The sequence below is a fragment of the Artibeus jamaicensis genome, unplaced genomic scaffold, assembly GCF_021234435.1.
Source record: "Artibeus jamaicensis isolate MK-2021 breed Jamaican fruit bat unplaced genomic scaffold, CSHL_Jam_final contig_402, whole genome shotgun sequence".
Taxonomy (NCBI): Eukaryota; Metazoa; Chordata; class Mammalia; order Chiroptera; family Phyllostomidae; genus Artibeus; species Artibeus jamaicensis.
Window position 1 is genome coordinate 6,640,651 of NW_026521818.1, and position 16,873 is coordinate 6,657,523.

At 38.4% G+C, this 16,873-nt stretch overlaps 1 protein-coding gene and 1 pseudogene across 10 annotated transcripts in view; one reads left to right on the forward strand and one right to left on the reverse strand.

Annotated features, from left to right (window-relative positions):
• Nucleotides 1-16,873, forward strand: part of APC (APC regulator of WNT signaling pathway) — a 158,189-nt gene that overhangs the window by 18,972 nt on the left and 122,344 nt on the right. The gene's annotated exons all lie outside the window — the stretch shown is intronic.
• On the reverse strand, nt 8,405-8,482 carry LOC119065139 (uncharacterized; annotated as a pseudogene).

A 16,873-nucleotide genomic window follows, 5' to 3' on the forward strand; every position in this document is an offset into this window, starting at 1 on the left:
CATAGTATAAGTTGGTGGTCTAGTTTCATTTTTTTGCGTGTATAGTCCAGTTCATCCAACACCATTTTTTGAAGATACTATCTCTACTCCATTCTATGCTTGTGCCCCCTTTGTCAAATATTAATTAACCATAAGACATGGGTTTAATTTCTGGGCTCTCTGTTCTGCTTCATTGATCTATGTGTCTGTTCTTATGCCAGTACCAGGCTGTTTTGATTACAGTGGCCTTGTAATACAGTTTGATATTAGGTATTGTGATCTCTCCTGCTTTGTTCTTCTTTCTCAAGATTGCTGAGGCTATTCGTGGTCTATTTTGGTTCCATATAAATTTTTGGAGTATTTGTCCTAAATCTGTGAAATATGCCATTGGTATTTTAATACAAATTGCATTAAATCTATAGATTGTCTTGGGTAATGTGGACATTTTAATGATGTTAATTCTTCCAGTTCATGAATGTGGTATATGCATCCATTTATTTGTATCTTCCTCAATTTCTTTCTTCAGTATTCTATAGTTTTGAGTACAGGTCTGTTGCCTCTTAGGTTAAATTTATTCCTAAGTACATTATTTGTTTGTTTATTTTTTGTTGCAGTAGTAAATGGGATTTTTTAAGGTTTCTCTTTCTGATAGTTCGTTGTTGGTGTACAAAAATGTCATCGATTTCCGAACATTGACTTGTTATCTGCTACTTTGCCGAATTCACTTTGAGTCTATAGGGTTCTCTTTGTACACACACTATTATGTTGTCTGCAAATAATGACAGTTTTACTTCCTCCTTTTTAATTTGGATGACTTTTATTTTTATTTCTTGTCTGATCACTGTGGCTAGAACTCCCAGTACTATGTTTAATAAGAGTGGTGAAAGCAGACACCCTTGCCTTGTTCCTGATCTTAAGGGAAATGCTTTTATAGTTTTTATCCAATGAGTATGATGTTCTCTGGTTTTCGTATATGGCTTTTATCAGATAACTTTTTAAAAGCTGATGTACATACAAAATTTTAAAATCATATTCCACTTTTATGTTATTAAACCCAGATAGTTTTTTGTCTTCTTGGTTGTTTCCAGGATTGTGACACATAACTTGCTTCTTGGCCTCAAACTTAAAAGTAGGCACTAATAAGATACTGAGATGATGTCTTACTTGGTAGGCCCCGCAAAAAAGTAATGAGCATGGTTTTGTTGGCCTTAAAAATAAAAGTCAGTTATTTTACCAGCAAAAATAGGTTTATTCCAAAACAGCAAAGAATTGCAATTTGGGACAAACAAGCTATGGTAAAAGCCATAGGCAAGTGAACAAAAAAGAGAAAGAGAGAGAGAGAAAGGAATGCTATTTTATGGAGAAAAAAGAGGAAGTTGGAGGGGGTTGTTTTGAACTTGATTGTTTTGAATGGAAGTTCATTGGAAAAAACGAGAGTTCAGGAAAATGAAGATTTCTCATTGTCCAGGTTGCTGCGGTATTTATTTGTTGTAATGGATTCAGTGTTCATCATTTCCTGTTGGGGACTGTAATTGATGATTCTTGTTAATTCTTCTTTTGGAGCATTGTAATTGACCATGCGTCCTGTAATTGGCGTTAAGTGGTACAGTGTCAGAGCTCCCCCTTCTGGCCTCTTGATTTCATTTTAGTTGAGGTTTTTCTTTAATCTTGGTTTTGAATAAGTACAAAAGTTGTTTTAGATCTCTCATTTTAAACATAAAAATGCAGCTTTGTCACAAAAAGAGCCTCAGAATATTATATCTTTAAAAAATATTATATCTTTGAGCAGACATCTTTCAAAAAGTACAAGAGAGCCCCAGCCAGGTGGCTCAGTTGGTTGGAGCATCATCCTTACACTAAAAGGTCGTGGTTTGATTCCTGATCTGGGCACATACCTAGGTTGCGGGTTTGATCCCTGGTTGGGGCACATATGGGAGGCATCCAGCAATGCTTCTCTCTCACATCGATGTGTGTGTCTCTTTCTTTCTCTCTTCCTCTCTCTCAAATCAATAAACATATCCTTGGGTGAGAATTAAAAAAAAAAAACAAAAGGTACAAGAAAGTATGTTTAAAAGGAAAATATCCTACTCCTGTCCCTCAGTCACCCACATTTCTTGCACAGAGGCAACCACTGTTTCTTGTTTACTCTTTCAAACTATAGTCCACAGAAAACTCAAAATTTCGCAAACATAGCTGTGTTTGAGAAACATGTGTTCTTCATGAGGGCATACTACTATGGTAGTGTCTAGTTTGTGTTTTCATAAAAAATTAGCATTCTGGAATATGACATACTTAAGAATTTAAAGTTATAATGATCTTTTTTAAGCTCAGAAGTTTCTTACTTTAAAAATTACAGATTGGGTACTGAAAGAGGATAAACAGTCTTCTGATACTTCATTATCTGATACTTCAGTGTGGAAATCCTACTGGTTTGTAGTTTTCCAAAAGTGGTCCCATAATTAAAGGTAGTTTGAAAAAATCAGCCTAGGGTAGCTTATTTACTGGCCACACAGGAAGGTGGATGTGAGGAATTTTGTCGTGGATTACAGTGGGGTGAGAGAATCTGTATATTTTGCTTATTCTTTGTCTACATGAGCAAGATTTGTTGACTTAACTGGGGTTGGAGGCTCTGCTTCCAAGGCAGTCATTCACTCATTTGGCTGCAAGTTGGTACTAGTCTGGATCTCATATTGGCCTTTCCATAGAGTTACTTGAGTATCCTTACAACATGCTGGCTGGTTCCAGAGTCAGCAATCCAGGAGACTAAGGTGGAAGCTAGACTATCTGTTTGACTTAGTTTCAGAAGTCAACACACTTCTGCAATGTCTTAGTGGTCACACAGGTCAGCTCTAATCAGCACAGGAGAGCATTATAGAAAGGCTGGAATAAGTCTAACAGATTTAAAGATCATTGGGAATTTTCTTAGAAGGTGGTTGTGATACCTCCCAACCATATTCTCCCTTTCCCCCCAGTTTAAATAAGAATTGAATCAGCATTCTTACATTCTTAGAGTTGGTGTTTGTGGTGATTTCAAGGTGAATTCATGCAAAAGAAGCCTTAGGCTTCCAGAGTGCTATTATTTATGTACTGCTCAGGAAAGTGCTTGTTTGATTGTCAAGTGTTCTGCAGTGATTTGTTTTTTATTATGTTTGTGTAATGAGAAGAAAACTTACATAAATTGGGAATGTATAAAGATACTAAAGCTAGCTTCCTCTTAGAAATTGTAGGATATATTCTCTAGCTGTGATGTTGTGAAATCTTGTCTACCTCATTTATAGATCTTACTTAAACTTTACCCTCACTATTGGGTCCAGGTGTCATTCAGAAATCTGAGTGGATGTGGGTATCTTTATACAAAATAATGAATTCTGACTATGATCAGAAATTTAAGGTGCTGACATGTTTATGCCGCTGGAATAGTATGGAAGCATAAGGCTGCCACTATATGATGAAACTGAGAAAAAATTGCTTCTGTGTTATGTTTGAAGATGATCTTTAGAGGAGTAACAATTTGAACAATTGAAGTCTGGTTTGGAGGGGGCAGGGAGATTTATGGATCAGATGTCTGTTTAGTTTTAAATGTGTCACATCCCAGTGAAATATCAGCTAGACTTAGAGGAGTGGGTCAGGATAGAGATATAAATTTGAGATTTAGCATCATATATACGATATTTAAAGATTTAGGACTAGGTGAGAAAACAATGAAAAGAAAAACCAGTCCTAGAACAAACCCTGAGGCACTCCATTTTTTAGAATACAAGTGAAGAGGCAGACCACTAAAAGAAAGTAGAGGATGGAAGAAGACCATGAGGTTGTGTCATGGAGGCCTAAAGAAGATGCCCCTTTCAGGTCGAAGAGAGTGACCGGCTGTTTCTAATAGTACATAAGAGGTCATTATACTGAGATACTATACTAACAATAATGTTCGGCCACACCGATGGTCATTAGTGACCTGGACAATTGAACTTAAGGAAATTGTTAAGGATTAGGGTGGGTTAAAAAGTGCATTAGAGGTGAGAAAAATAGAGACAGGAAAAGAAGCTACTGGATCAAGAAATTTTGCCTTTAATAGAACAGAGAAATGAGGTCATATGTAGTATGTATTTGTGTGTGGGAGGGGTTTGTAAAGGTGAGTGATACTAGAGTATGTGTGTTCATGAAAATGATATAGTAGAAAAGGAGAAATTGATTTTTCAGGGGACAGAAGAGCTAATCAAAGATGACTTCTTTTTTTTTTTTTCCTCTCAAAGGTGACTTCTCGAAAAGACAAGAGTAGTTGGAATTTATTGCCCAAGTCAGGAGCAGGCACCTTTTCCAGTTCTATCAATAGGAGGAAAACTGTACAGACTTGGTAGGGAAATATGAGGGAATTTCTCTCTGATGGAATGCAGCAGGTCTTCAACTGAGAGTGCCATGGGTAAGAAAATAGGCCTGTTACAGGTTTGAAGAGAAAAAAGTGGTATGAAAAGTTAACTTGGAGACTGGGAAAGCAGACTTTTTAAGGACAGAAGTGTCTTCAGGCAGTGTTAAGTATCCTCTCATGTTTATAGTTGTGAATTTAAAGTGGAACTAGCCAGTCCTATTCTCTCATTTCCCTATCTTCTGTTCCTGAATAATAAGCTGCTCTGATGCAGGCATGCAAACAGGGAATAATAGTTCAGTTCAGCCAAAGTTGGGGTTTTGCCAGCTAAATGTGCAATAGAGGGAAAGAGGAATGAAGGGTTGGAGTTACTGAACAGGAGTGGTTAACATTGGGCCTGAGGAAAACAAAGATGATAGTGAAAAACGGTGAAAACAACAGATCGAAGAACCCAGTGAGGTAAAGGAATATTGCATTCGGAGGTAGTAAAGTGAACTAGAGGGACAGAAGGCATGCTTCAGAGACTGGAACTTTGGTCATTGATACTTTTTATTAAGATTCGGAGTAGCTACAGTTACTGATGATGGCCAGGTTCTGAGTGTGACCGTGGGAGTGGGTATTGGAGGGTAACGAAGTCAAGAAACAAAGAGGTCAGGGTATTACATAAGTAACCCACAGACTTTGAAGTCTGAGAGGGAAGACTGGGGTAGCAATGGGAAAGAGTGCTGGGGACAGTTGTCATTGCACAGCTGAATGCAGTGGTGTGTCAAAGAGCTTGGGTATTTGAAGAAGTATGAAAATAGTTTGGATGTGTCCATTGGACCCCTTCAACATCTCTCCATTTCTATCTGGCCTAAAGTGCAGGGGTTGAGGGGGAAAGTCTTCCATTGAGGAAAGTGCAAAAAAGTGGTGTCATGAGATTTTAACTAAGATAAAAAGGTGAAGAGGATATTCATTGAAGAGCTTGAAGTTATAAGGGTGTTAGCTGATTGATTTATTGGTACACCGGTCTTTTGTATTTTAATATAGTAAGTATTAAAGTATACTGTTTCATTATGTGAGTTACATAAATTTTTGTCTTATAGTAATATGTTAAACCCTGTAAAACTTGTGAAATTCAGAATTTCTTTTGTGGCAGGGGGAAATATGAAAAGTAGGAGTATAAGTAGTTCAAAAATCCAAACGTCTTGTATTGTCCCTTAGGAATAGTATTGACTATAATGATTATGTCCCCAGCCTTGCCCACAGACTGTTTAATCCATATACAGTACTTACTCACATAACTATCATGTATAACATTGAGTAACACTATTTCTAGAGGAAAATGTATGCAGTTTTTCATTTTGGGGTATCAGAAACATTTCATCTCCTCTTGTCATGGAGTAAATGTTTCTCTCCTTAATTTACCATTACCACCATTAAAGTGAGACTTCCTGCTTCTAATCTACTGGTAGGGCTGTAGTTTTGTGGGGTAAAGGGAGTTATTGTTTGAAGTGAGAATAGAGTTTGGATGAAAAAGAGCAGTTTCAGGAAGTCAGGGGTTAAGGAGCTGCCTGAGGAAAAGTTTAGTCTTTTAAAGGCTCCCTGTCCCTAATCATAAAAGAACCACAAAATGTTTTTAGAGCTTATGATCTTAGTATTAATAAAGATATAGAAATAAAGGAGCAGTGTATCCTATGCTTGATTTTTATTCCACTTGTACTTTTTAAGGAATATTCACATCATTTACTCAACAAATATTTAATTTCTGCTAGATACCTGGGACAGTGCTTGTAGCTAGGAATATGAAGGCAGATCTTGTCCAGAAGCTCAGCATCTATAAAGAGAGATAGGTCTAAGTTGAGTTGATAATCAAGTACTACAGGAACATAGAGGGAGAAGCATTTGACTACTTGGGATAGTTAGAGATAGTTTGGTAGAATTGGACCTTGAGGTATGAGAGATAGTTCATTTGTATTCTATAAATATTTGAGTAATTACTTTGGACCAGGCAGAATACTAGCTGTTGAAAATGACATACAAAACAAGAGTCTTGTCCTCAAGTTGCTTAGTGAGGAATATCAGTAAGTAAGTAATCTCAAGTGTGTGGTAAATGACATAGCTGGGAAGCTCAGGGACAGAGCTTGAATAAGCATATGGGGGAGAAAGGATCTAATTCTCTGGCAAGAGAGAGGACTTAGAAAAGGCTTTTGGGAGATGTCATCTAAACTGAGTCATAAAATATGGGTCAGTGGACACAATAGAACAATAAAGTGGTCAGTGTACAAGAGTCCAAGTGGTTAGAGTATAGCTGGAGTGGTTGGGTGGTCATGGGTAAAGTTGGAGAATTATGTAGGGCTCAGGTCATAAAAGACCTTACCTGTGGTGCTAATGATCTTTGACTTTTATTTTGTCACCTATTGAAAGCTATAAAAAATGGAAAATACTAATTTCGAAGGATTTTTCTAGAAGCTGGCAATTATGGATAATTTTTCTTAAGTATAGCTTAGTGCTGGGTTGCGTTTTTGTTGCTGTTGTTTTTCTTAATGTAAAAGCAGTACTAATCACTGTTGAAAATCTAAACACTGAAAACAGTGCCACTCAATTCTGCTACTCCCTAGAAGAAACAGCACTTAAGTTTCTTGAGTATTTTTTTAAATATTTCAAGCAGCATACTGTTCTTAATACCAGAATAGTGTTAGACAAAACATAATTTCAAAAGAAGTAGTTGAGGGTAGGGTGGGAATCAACCCTTTTAGCTTCCAGGCAAATAAGATTTGATATAGGCTGCATAAAATAAATGGTAGATAAATCCAGCCAACTTGTTTTACCACTGCATAGGAGACTTTTTTTTTAAAAGAGTTTTGTGTTTTCTGTTGTAAAAAAACAAGTATCAAAAATATCTCTTTTCTATGAAATTTCTAAATATTTTATTGAGCAAATCTACTTCAGATAAATAGTAGACCTTCTTTGGGAAAAGGTTAAGGAAATGCCTTTATCATATTCTATTAGGTGTAGACTAGTTTGGGATTAAGATGCTTATTGATTGTTTGTGTTTGTTGACTAAGGTATTTGTGAAAGAAAATTTAATCCAGTTTTTAGGAAATCTTACATTTTGCTTCTATAAAAGCTATGTCACACTTCAAATAAATCTACTCAGTCTTGGAGATCTTTTCTTTTTTCTTTTAAAGTATATTTTATTGATTTTTGCTATTACAGTTGTCCCATTTTTTTCTCCTTTTTATTCCCCTCTAGGCTGTATCACACATCCCACCAGCATTCTCCCCCCACCTCCCCACCTTAGTTCATGTCCGTGGGTCATACATATAAGTACTTTAGCTTCTACATTTCCCTTACTACTCTTAACCTCCCTTTGTCTACCATTTTGTACCTATCGTTTATGACTCTTATTCCCTGTATTTTTCCCCCATTATTCCCCTCCCTCTACCCACTGATAACCTTCCATGCGATCTCCATTTCTGTGATTCTGTTCCCATTCTACTTGTTGGCTTAGTTTTTGTTTTTGTTTTAGGTTCAGTTGTTCATAGTTGTGAGTTTGTTGTCATTTTACTGTTCATACTTTTTTATCTTCTTTTTCTTAGATAAGTCCTTTTAATATTTTATGTAATAAGGGCTTGGTGATAATGAACTCTTAACTTGACCTTATCTGGGAAGCACTTTATCTGCCCTTCCATCCTAAATGATGGCTTTGCTGGATGGAGTGATCTTGGATGAAGGTCCCTCCCTTACATGATTTTGAATACTTCTTTCCAGCCCCTTCTTGCCTGTAAGATATCTTTTAAGAAATCAGCTGACAGTCTTATGGGAACTCCTTTGTAGGTGCCTGTCTCCTTTTCTCTTGCTGCTTTTAGGATTCTCTCCTTATCTTTAATCTTGGGTAATGTACTTATAATGTGCCTTGGTGTGTGCTTCCTTGGGTCCAGCTTCTTTGGAACTCTCTGGGCTTCCTAGATTTCTTGGAAGTCTATTTTCTCTGCCAGATTGGAAAAGTTCTCCTTCATTATCTTTTCAAATAAGTTTTAACTTTCTTCCTCTTCCTATTCTCCTTCTGAAACCCCTATGATTTGTCATCCTTGCAAAGGGGCTATGCTAATCTTCTCTGTATCGTTCCAATTTTAGTATATGTGCTGCTGAAGCGAGCACTGGAACCCCTATGATTTGGATGTTGGAATGTTTAAAGTTGTCCCAGATGTTCCTAAACCTCTCTTCATTCTTTTCAATTCTTTTTTTTTAAACATTTTTCATTGTTGTTCAAGTACAGTTTTCTGCCTTTTCCCACTACCCCTTCCTACCACCCCAGTCCTCCCCACCTTCTTCCCGTTTTCACCCCCTCTTGTTGTTTATGTCTCCTTTATAATAGTTCCTGCAAATTCTTCACCCTTTTCCCCTGTAATCCCCTCCCCTCTGGGCACTGTCAGCCTATTCTCAATTTTAGTGTCTTTGGTTATATTTTGCTTGCTTGTTCATTTTGTTGATTAGGTTCCTGTTAAAGGTGAGATCATATCGTCTTTGTCTTTCACCACCTGGCTTATTTCATTCAGCATAATGCTTTCCAGTTCCATCCATGCTGTTGCAAAGGGTAGGAGCCACTTTTTTCTTTCTGCTGCATAGAATTCCATTGTGTAAATATACCATAGTTTTTTGCTCCATTCATTTACAGATGGGCACTTAGGTTGCTTCCAGCACTTGGCTGTTGTAAATTGTGCTTCTATGAACATTGGGGTGCATAGGTGTTTTTGAATTGGTGTTTCAGGTTTTTAGGATATAATCCTAGCAGTGGAATTGCTGGGTCAAAAGGCAGTTCTGTTTTTAGTTTAGTTTTCTGAGGAAATTCCATACTGTTTTCCATAGTGGTTACACCAGTCTGCAGTCCCACCAACAGTACACTAGGATTCCCTTTTCTTCACAACCTCTCCAACATTTGTCGTTTGTTGCTTTGTTTATGATGGCCATTTTCTATGGTGTGAAGTGGTGTCTCAGTGTAGTTTTAATTTTCATCTTGCTGATAGCTAGCAATACTGAGAATCTTTTCTTACATCTTTGGACCCTCTGTATGTCCTCTTTGGAGAAGAGACTGTTCAAGTCCTTTGCCCACTTTTTAATTGGGTTACTTGTCTTCTTAGAGTGGAGTCATGTAAGTTCTTTATGTATTTTGGAGACCAAACCCTTGTCTGAGGTATCATTGGCAAATATTTTTTCCATACAGTTAGTTCTCTTTTTATTTTAATACTGTTTTCTTTAGCCGTGCAGAGGCCTTTTATTTTGATGAGATCCCATTTGTTTATTCTTTTCTTTATGTCCCTTGCTCTAGGGGACATATTGGTGAAAATATTGCTGCATAGAATGTCTGAGATTTTCCTACCTATGTTTTCCTCTGGGACTTTTATGGTGTCATGGCTTATATTTAAGTCTTTTATCCACCTTGAGTTTATTTTTGTGTATGGTATAAGTTCGTGCTTGAGTTTCAATTTTTTGCATGTAGCTGTCTAGCTCTCCCAATATCATTTATTGAAGAGGCTATTTTTACTCCATTTTGTGCTGCTGACCTCTTTGTCGAATATTAATTAACCGTAAAGACTTGGGTTTATTTCTGAGCCCTCTGTTCTGTTTCATTTGTTTATATGTCTGTTCTTAATGCCAGTACCAGGCTGTTTTGATTACAGTGGTCTGGTAATACTGTTTGATATCAGGTATTGTGATCCCTCCTACTTTGCTCTTCTTTCTCAAAATTGCAGCCACTATTCAGGGTCATTTATGGTTCCATATAAATTTCTGGGACGTCCGCCAAGATGGAGGCGTAGGTGGAAGCACTGCGCCTTATCCCACAACTAAGTTTAAATTCAACAAAGTTTTAGCAACAAAAACGCAGCCAAACCACAGAAAAATTGAACTACATGGAAGTCCGACAACAACGAACCCTTCAGCCAAACCAGTAAGAGGGGCAGAGCCAGCACCAGAGCGGGATCAGGCAGGAAAGATCCACCGGACCAGCCCGGGCGCGCAACCCAGGTGAGCCAGCAGCCGTGGGCGGATCCCAGGTGTGGAGAAGGGCGGACCCATTGAGGGTGCAAGGCAGTGGACCCACTGAGGGCTGATCGTGGTTACACATTCACGCTCAGATAAACTAGTGAAGGAGCTAGCAGTGAGACGGACCGAGCAGGCCCCAGTGGCAGGAAGTGGCAGAGGGAACTGCCATTGTCCCTCTCTGACCCCGCCCCCACATACAGCATCACAAACCAGTAACCTGGGTGGCCCCACCCTGGTAAATAACTAAGGCTCCGCTCCTCATATGTAACAGGCACAAACAGATCAAAACATGGCTCAAGAACAACTCAGAGCTCCAGAGCCCATAACTCTAAGCGATGAAGAAATAGCCAAACTTTCAGATGCACAGTTCAAAACACTGGTGATCAGGATGCACACAGAACTGGTTGATTTTAGCCACAAATTAGAGGAACATATGAAGGCTAAACTAATTGAAATGAATGGAAATGCACAGGAAAACAATAGTGATGGAAAGGAAACTCAGACTCAAATCAAAAGAGTGGACCAGATGGAAGAAAAAAAATGACCAAACAGAAAAATATGAAGAAACAAGAATTCAGAAAAAATGAAGAGAGGCTAAGGAACGTCCAGGACATCTTTAAACACTCCAACATCTGCATTATAGGGCTACCAGAAGGGGAAGAGGAACAGCCACGAGTGGAACACTTATTTGAACAAATAATAAAAGAGAATTTCCCCAATCTGGCAAAGGAAATAGACTTCCAGGAAATCCAGGAAGCTCAGAGCATCCCAAAGAAGTTGGACCCAAGAAGGAACACACCAGGGCATATCATAATTACATTAGCCAAGATTAAAATGAAGGAGAGAATCCTAGAAGCAGCAAGAGATAAAGGGACAGTCACCTACAAAGGAGTTCCCATCAGACTGTCAGCAGATTTCTCAAAAGAGACCTTACAGGCAAGAAGGGGCTGGAAAGAAATATTCCAAGTCATGAAATCCAAAGACCTACATCCAAGATTGCTCTATCCAGCAAAGCTTTCATTTAGAATGGAAGGACAGATAAAGTGCTTCTCAGATAAGATCAAATTCAAGGAGTTCATCATCACCAAGCCCTTATTCTATGAAATGTTAAAGGGACTTACCTAAGAAAAAGAAGATAATAAAGATGAACAGTGAAAGGACAGCAAACTCACAGTTATTAAGAACCACACCTAAAACAAAAGCAAACTAAGAGGACAGCTAGATCAGGAGCAGAACCATAGAAATGAAGATCACATGGAGGGTTAGCAACAGGGGTGTGGGAGGAGGAGAAGGGGGGGAGAAGGTACAGAAAATAAGTAGCATAGACAGTAGGTAGAAAATAGATAGGGGGAGGGCAAGAATAGTATGGGAAATATAGAATCAAAAGAACTTGAGACACGTGGACATAAACTAAAGGGGGGATGGTGGGGGAGGAGGTGTGCAGGGTAGAGGAAATGAAGGGGGGAAATAGCACAACTGTAATGGCATAATTAATAAAGTATATATTTTTTAAATTTCTGAAGTATTCTGTATCTGTGAAATATGTCATTGGTATTTTAATAGGGATTGTGTTGAATATATAAATTGCTTTGGGTAGTATGGACATTTTGATGATGTTAATTCTTCCAATCCATTAACACGGTATATGCGTCCATTAGTTTGTGTTTTTCTTTCTTCCTTTCTTTCTAATTTTTTATTGATTATGCTGTTACAGTTGTTCTATTCCCCCCTTCATTCCCCTCCACCCTACCCCCCCATCCCCACCATTACCCCCCCTTTAGTTTATGACCATGTGTCTCAAGTCCTTTAGATTCTATATTTCCCATACTATTCTTGTCCCCCCATCTATTTTCTATCTACTGTCTATGCTACTTATTTTCTGTACCTTCTCCCCTCTTCTCCTCTTCCCACTCCCCTGTTGCTAAACCTCCTTGAGATCTTCATTTCTATGTTTCCACTCCTGATCTAGCTGTCCTTTTAGTTTGCTTTCGTTTTAGGTGTGGTTGTTAATAACTGTGAGTTTGTTGTCCTTTCACTGTTCATGTTTCTTTAACTTCTTTTTCTTAGATAAGTCCCTTTAACATTTCATAGAATAAGGGCTTGGTGATGATGAACTCCTTGAATTGGATCTTATCTGAGAAGTACTTTATCTGTCCTTCCATTCTAAATGAAAGTTTTGCTGGATAGAGCAATCTTGGATGTAGGTCTGGAATTTCATGATTTGGAATACCTCTTTCCAGCCCCTTTTTGCCTGTAAGGTCTCTTTTGAGAAATCCGCTGACAGTCTGATGGGAACTCCTTTGTAGGTGACTGTCCCCTTAGCTCTTGCTGCTTCTAGGATTCTCTCCTTCATTTTAATCTTGGGTAATGTAATGATGATGTGCCTTGGTGTGTTCCTTCTTGGGTCCAAGTTCTTTGGGACTCTCTGAGCTTCCTGGATTTCCTGGAAGTCTATTTCCTTTGCCAGATTGGGGAAATTCTCCTTTATTATTTGTTCAAATAAGTTTTCCACTGGTGGCTATGCCTTTCCCCCTTCTGGTACTCCTATAATTCGGATGTTGGAGCGTTTAAAGATGTCCTGGAGGTTCCTAAGACTCTCCTCATTTCTTTGAATTCTTGCTTCTTGACTCTTTTCTGTTTGGCCATTATTTGCTTTCTTCTGGTCCACTCCATTGATTTGAGTCCCAGTTTCCTTTTCATCGCTATTGGTGTCCTGTGCACTTCCATTCATTTCAATTAGTTTCGCCTTCATATATTTGTCTAATTTGTGGCTATAATCAACCAGTTCTGTGAGGATCCTGATGACCAGTGTTTTAAACTGTGCGTCTGAGAGTTTTGCTATTTCTTCATCGCTTAGATTTATAGGCTCTGGGGCTTTGAGATTTTCTTGAGCCATTTTTGGTCTGTTCGCTCCCTTTAAGTGTGAGAAGCGGCACCTTGGACTCCCAGGTCGCTGGGTTGTAATGCTGTATATGGAGGTGGGGTCAGAGCAGGGAAATGGCGGCGCCCTCCCCGCCGCTTGCTGTAGGGACCCGCTGGGTTCCGGTCCAATCGCCCACTCCCTCGCTTGTCTATCCGCGTACAAATGCGTGACCACAGTCAACACGCAGCCCTGCTCCCCTGCTGTCTCCCCCACAGTCGCTCGCTCAGTCGCTCGCTCGGTCGCTCACTAGGTCCAACCCTGCGCCTGGATTCCACGCGCCTGGATTCTGCGCGCCTGAGTTCGTCTGACCGAGTTTTCCTGTGCAACCCCGCTCCACCAGCCGCTGGTTTCACCTCTTACCGGTCAGGCTTAAGAATTTGTTGTTAACAGATTTCTGAAAAGTTCAATTTTCTGTGTTCTGGCTGTGTTTTCTGTTGCTAATATTTAGTTGTCTCTAAACTTGGTTGTGTGAGAAGGCACGGCACATCCACCTATGCCTCTATCTTGGCGGAAGTCTTAGTTTGTGTTTTTCTTAATTTCTTTCTTCAGTGTTGTGTAGTCTTCTGAGTATATGTCTTACCTCCTTGATTAGGTTTATTCCTAGGTATTTTTTCTTGTTGCTATATCAAATGGGATTTTCTTCTGATTTCTGTTTCTAATGTTTTATTGTTGGTATACAAAAATGCCTTTGATTTGTGAATATTGACTTTGTATCCCAGTTTTGCCAAATTCATTTATTAGGTTGAGCAGTATTTTGGTGGAATCTATAGAATTTTCTGTGTACACTATAATGTCATCTACAAACAATGACAGTTTTGTTTCCTCCTTTCCAGTTTGGATGCCTTTTATTTCCTTTTCTTGTCTGATCGCTAGGATTTCCAATACTATGTGGAATAGAAGTGGTGAACTGGGCAACTTTGTCTTGTTCCTGATCTTAATGGGAAAACTTTTAATTTTTGCCCATTGAATATGATGTTGGCTGTAGGTCTCTTATATAGGACCTTTATTATGTTGAGCAGTGCTCCTTCTATTCCCACTTTGCTGAGTGTTTTTATCATAAATGGGTGCTGTACCTTATCAGATGCTTTTTCTGCATCTGTTGATATAATCATGTGATTTTTGTCTTTGCTTTTGTATGTGGTGTATTATGTTAATTGATTTGCGAATATTGTGCCATCCTTGCATCCCAGGAATGAATCCCATCCGGTCATGGTGTATGATCTTTTTAATGTATTGCTGGATGCAGTTTGTCAATATTTTGTTGAGGATTTTAGCATCTATGTTCATCAGCAATATTGGCCTGAAGTTTTCTTTCTTGATTGTGTCTTTATCTGGGATAAGATTGTGCCTTTATCTGGGTTTTGGGATTAGAATGATACTGGCTTAGTAAAAAGAGTGTGGGAGTCTTCCATCATCTTAGATTTTTTGGAACAGTCTGTGAAGGATAGGGGTTAGCTCTTCCTTAAATGCTTTGTAGAATTCTCCTGTGAAACCATTCGGTCCAGAACTTTTGTGTGCCAGGAGTTTTTTTATTACTGCTCCAATTTCATCTGCTGTTATTGGTCTGTTCAGGCTTTCTGCTTCTTCTTCACTGAGTTTTGGAAGATTATATTTTTCTAGAAATTTGTCCATTTCACCTAGGTTTTCAAATGTCTTGGAATATACTTCTTTGTAGTAGTTTCTTACAATCCTTTGTATTTCTGTGGTATCAGTTGTAATCTCTCCTCTTTGATTTCTGATCATGTTTTTTCGGGTCCTCTTTTTTTCTTCATGAGTCTGCTTTAAGGGCTTGTCAATTTTGTTTATCTTTTCAAAGAACCAGCTCCTGGATTTATTGATCCTTAGAATTGTGCTTTTAGTCTCTATGTTGTTTAATTCTGCTTTGCTATTGGTTATTTCCTTCCTTCTGCTTGCTCTGGGCTTTTTTGTTGTCCTTCGAGTTCTTGTAGGTGTAGGGTTAGGTTGTTTATTTGAAATGTTTCTATTTTTTTTAAGTGGGCCTGTATTGCTATGAACTTCCCTCTCAGAACTGCCTGTACCATAAGTTTGGTGTTGTTGTGAGTTCATTTTCATTTGTTTCCAGAAACTTTCTGATTTATTTCTTGATCTCATTCTTAACCCATTCATTAATAACATGCTATTCAATCTCCATGAGTTTGAGTGTTTTTGAGTTTTTTCCTTGAGGTTGGTTTCTAGTTTCAGTACCTAATGGTCAGAGAAAATGCTTGATATGATTTTAATTTTTTAAAAATTTGTTAAGGCTTGTTTTGTGTCCTATCATGTGGTCTGTCTTTGAAAATGTTCCACGTGCATTTGAAAAGAATGTGTATTTTGGTTTTGGGGGGATAAAAGGCTCTGTATAATCAATTTAGTTCACTTGATCTAGAACATTGTTCAGTGCTGCAATATCTTTGTTGATATTTTGTTTGGAAGATCTGTCCATTTTTGGCAGTGGAGTGTTGAAATCCTCTACTATAATTGTGTTGTTGTCAATATCTTTCTTGATGTCCTCCACGATTTTCTTTATGTATTTGGGTGTTCCTCTGTTGGGTGCATATATTTACAATGTTTATGTCTTCTTCATGGATTCTTCCCTTGAGTATTATGAAGTGACCTTCTGGGTCTTTTTTTATGGCCCTTTTTGGAAGTTTATTTTGTCTAATATGGGTATTGCTACCCCAGATTTTTTTTCTTGTCCATTTGCTTGGAACATTTGTTTCCAGTCCTTCACTTTTAGTCTATGTAGGTCTTTTGTCCTGAGGTGGGCCTCTTGTAGGCAGTTTATGTGTGGGTCATGATTTCTTATCCATTTAGCTATTCTATGTCTTTTGATTGAAGCATTTAATCTGCTTACATTTAAGGTTATTATTGATAGGTACTTATTCATTGCCATTTTATCATACTGATGTTCTCTCTCATTCTTTTTCTTCCTTTTCTTAAAGTAGTCCCTTTAGTATCTCTCACAGAGCTGGTTTGGTGGAGATGTATTCTTTTAGACTTCTTTTGTTTGGGAAGCTCTTTGTTTGGCCTTCTATCTTGATTGAGAGCCTTGCTGGGTAAAGTAGCCTTGGTTGCAGCCCTCTGGTTCTCATTACTTGGAATATTTCTTGCCATTCTCTTCTGGCTTGGAGTGTTTCCATTGAGAAGTCAGGTGCTAGCCTTATTGGGGCTCTCTTGTATATTACTTCCTTTTTCTCCCTGGTGTCTTTAATATTCTCTCTTTCTCTTGGAATTTTGCCATTTTTAACTATGTGTCTTGAAGTGGGCCTCTTTGGATTTTTGTTGATTGGGACTCTCTGTTTCCTGGATTTGTGTGACTTTTTATCTCATCAAATTAGGGAAGTTTTTCCATCATTACTTTTTCAAACAGGTTTTCTATTCCTTGCTCTTTTTCTTCTCCTTCTGGTATCCCTATTATACTGATATTATTACATTTCATGTTGTACTGCATTTCCCTAACCCCTCGTCATGCTTTCTGAGCCACTTTTTCTTTTCTTACTTGTTCTGGGTGTTTTTTTCTACCTTGTCCTCCAGCTCACTGATCTGATCCTCTGCTTCATCAAGCCTGCTTTTGATTCCTTCTA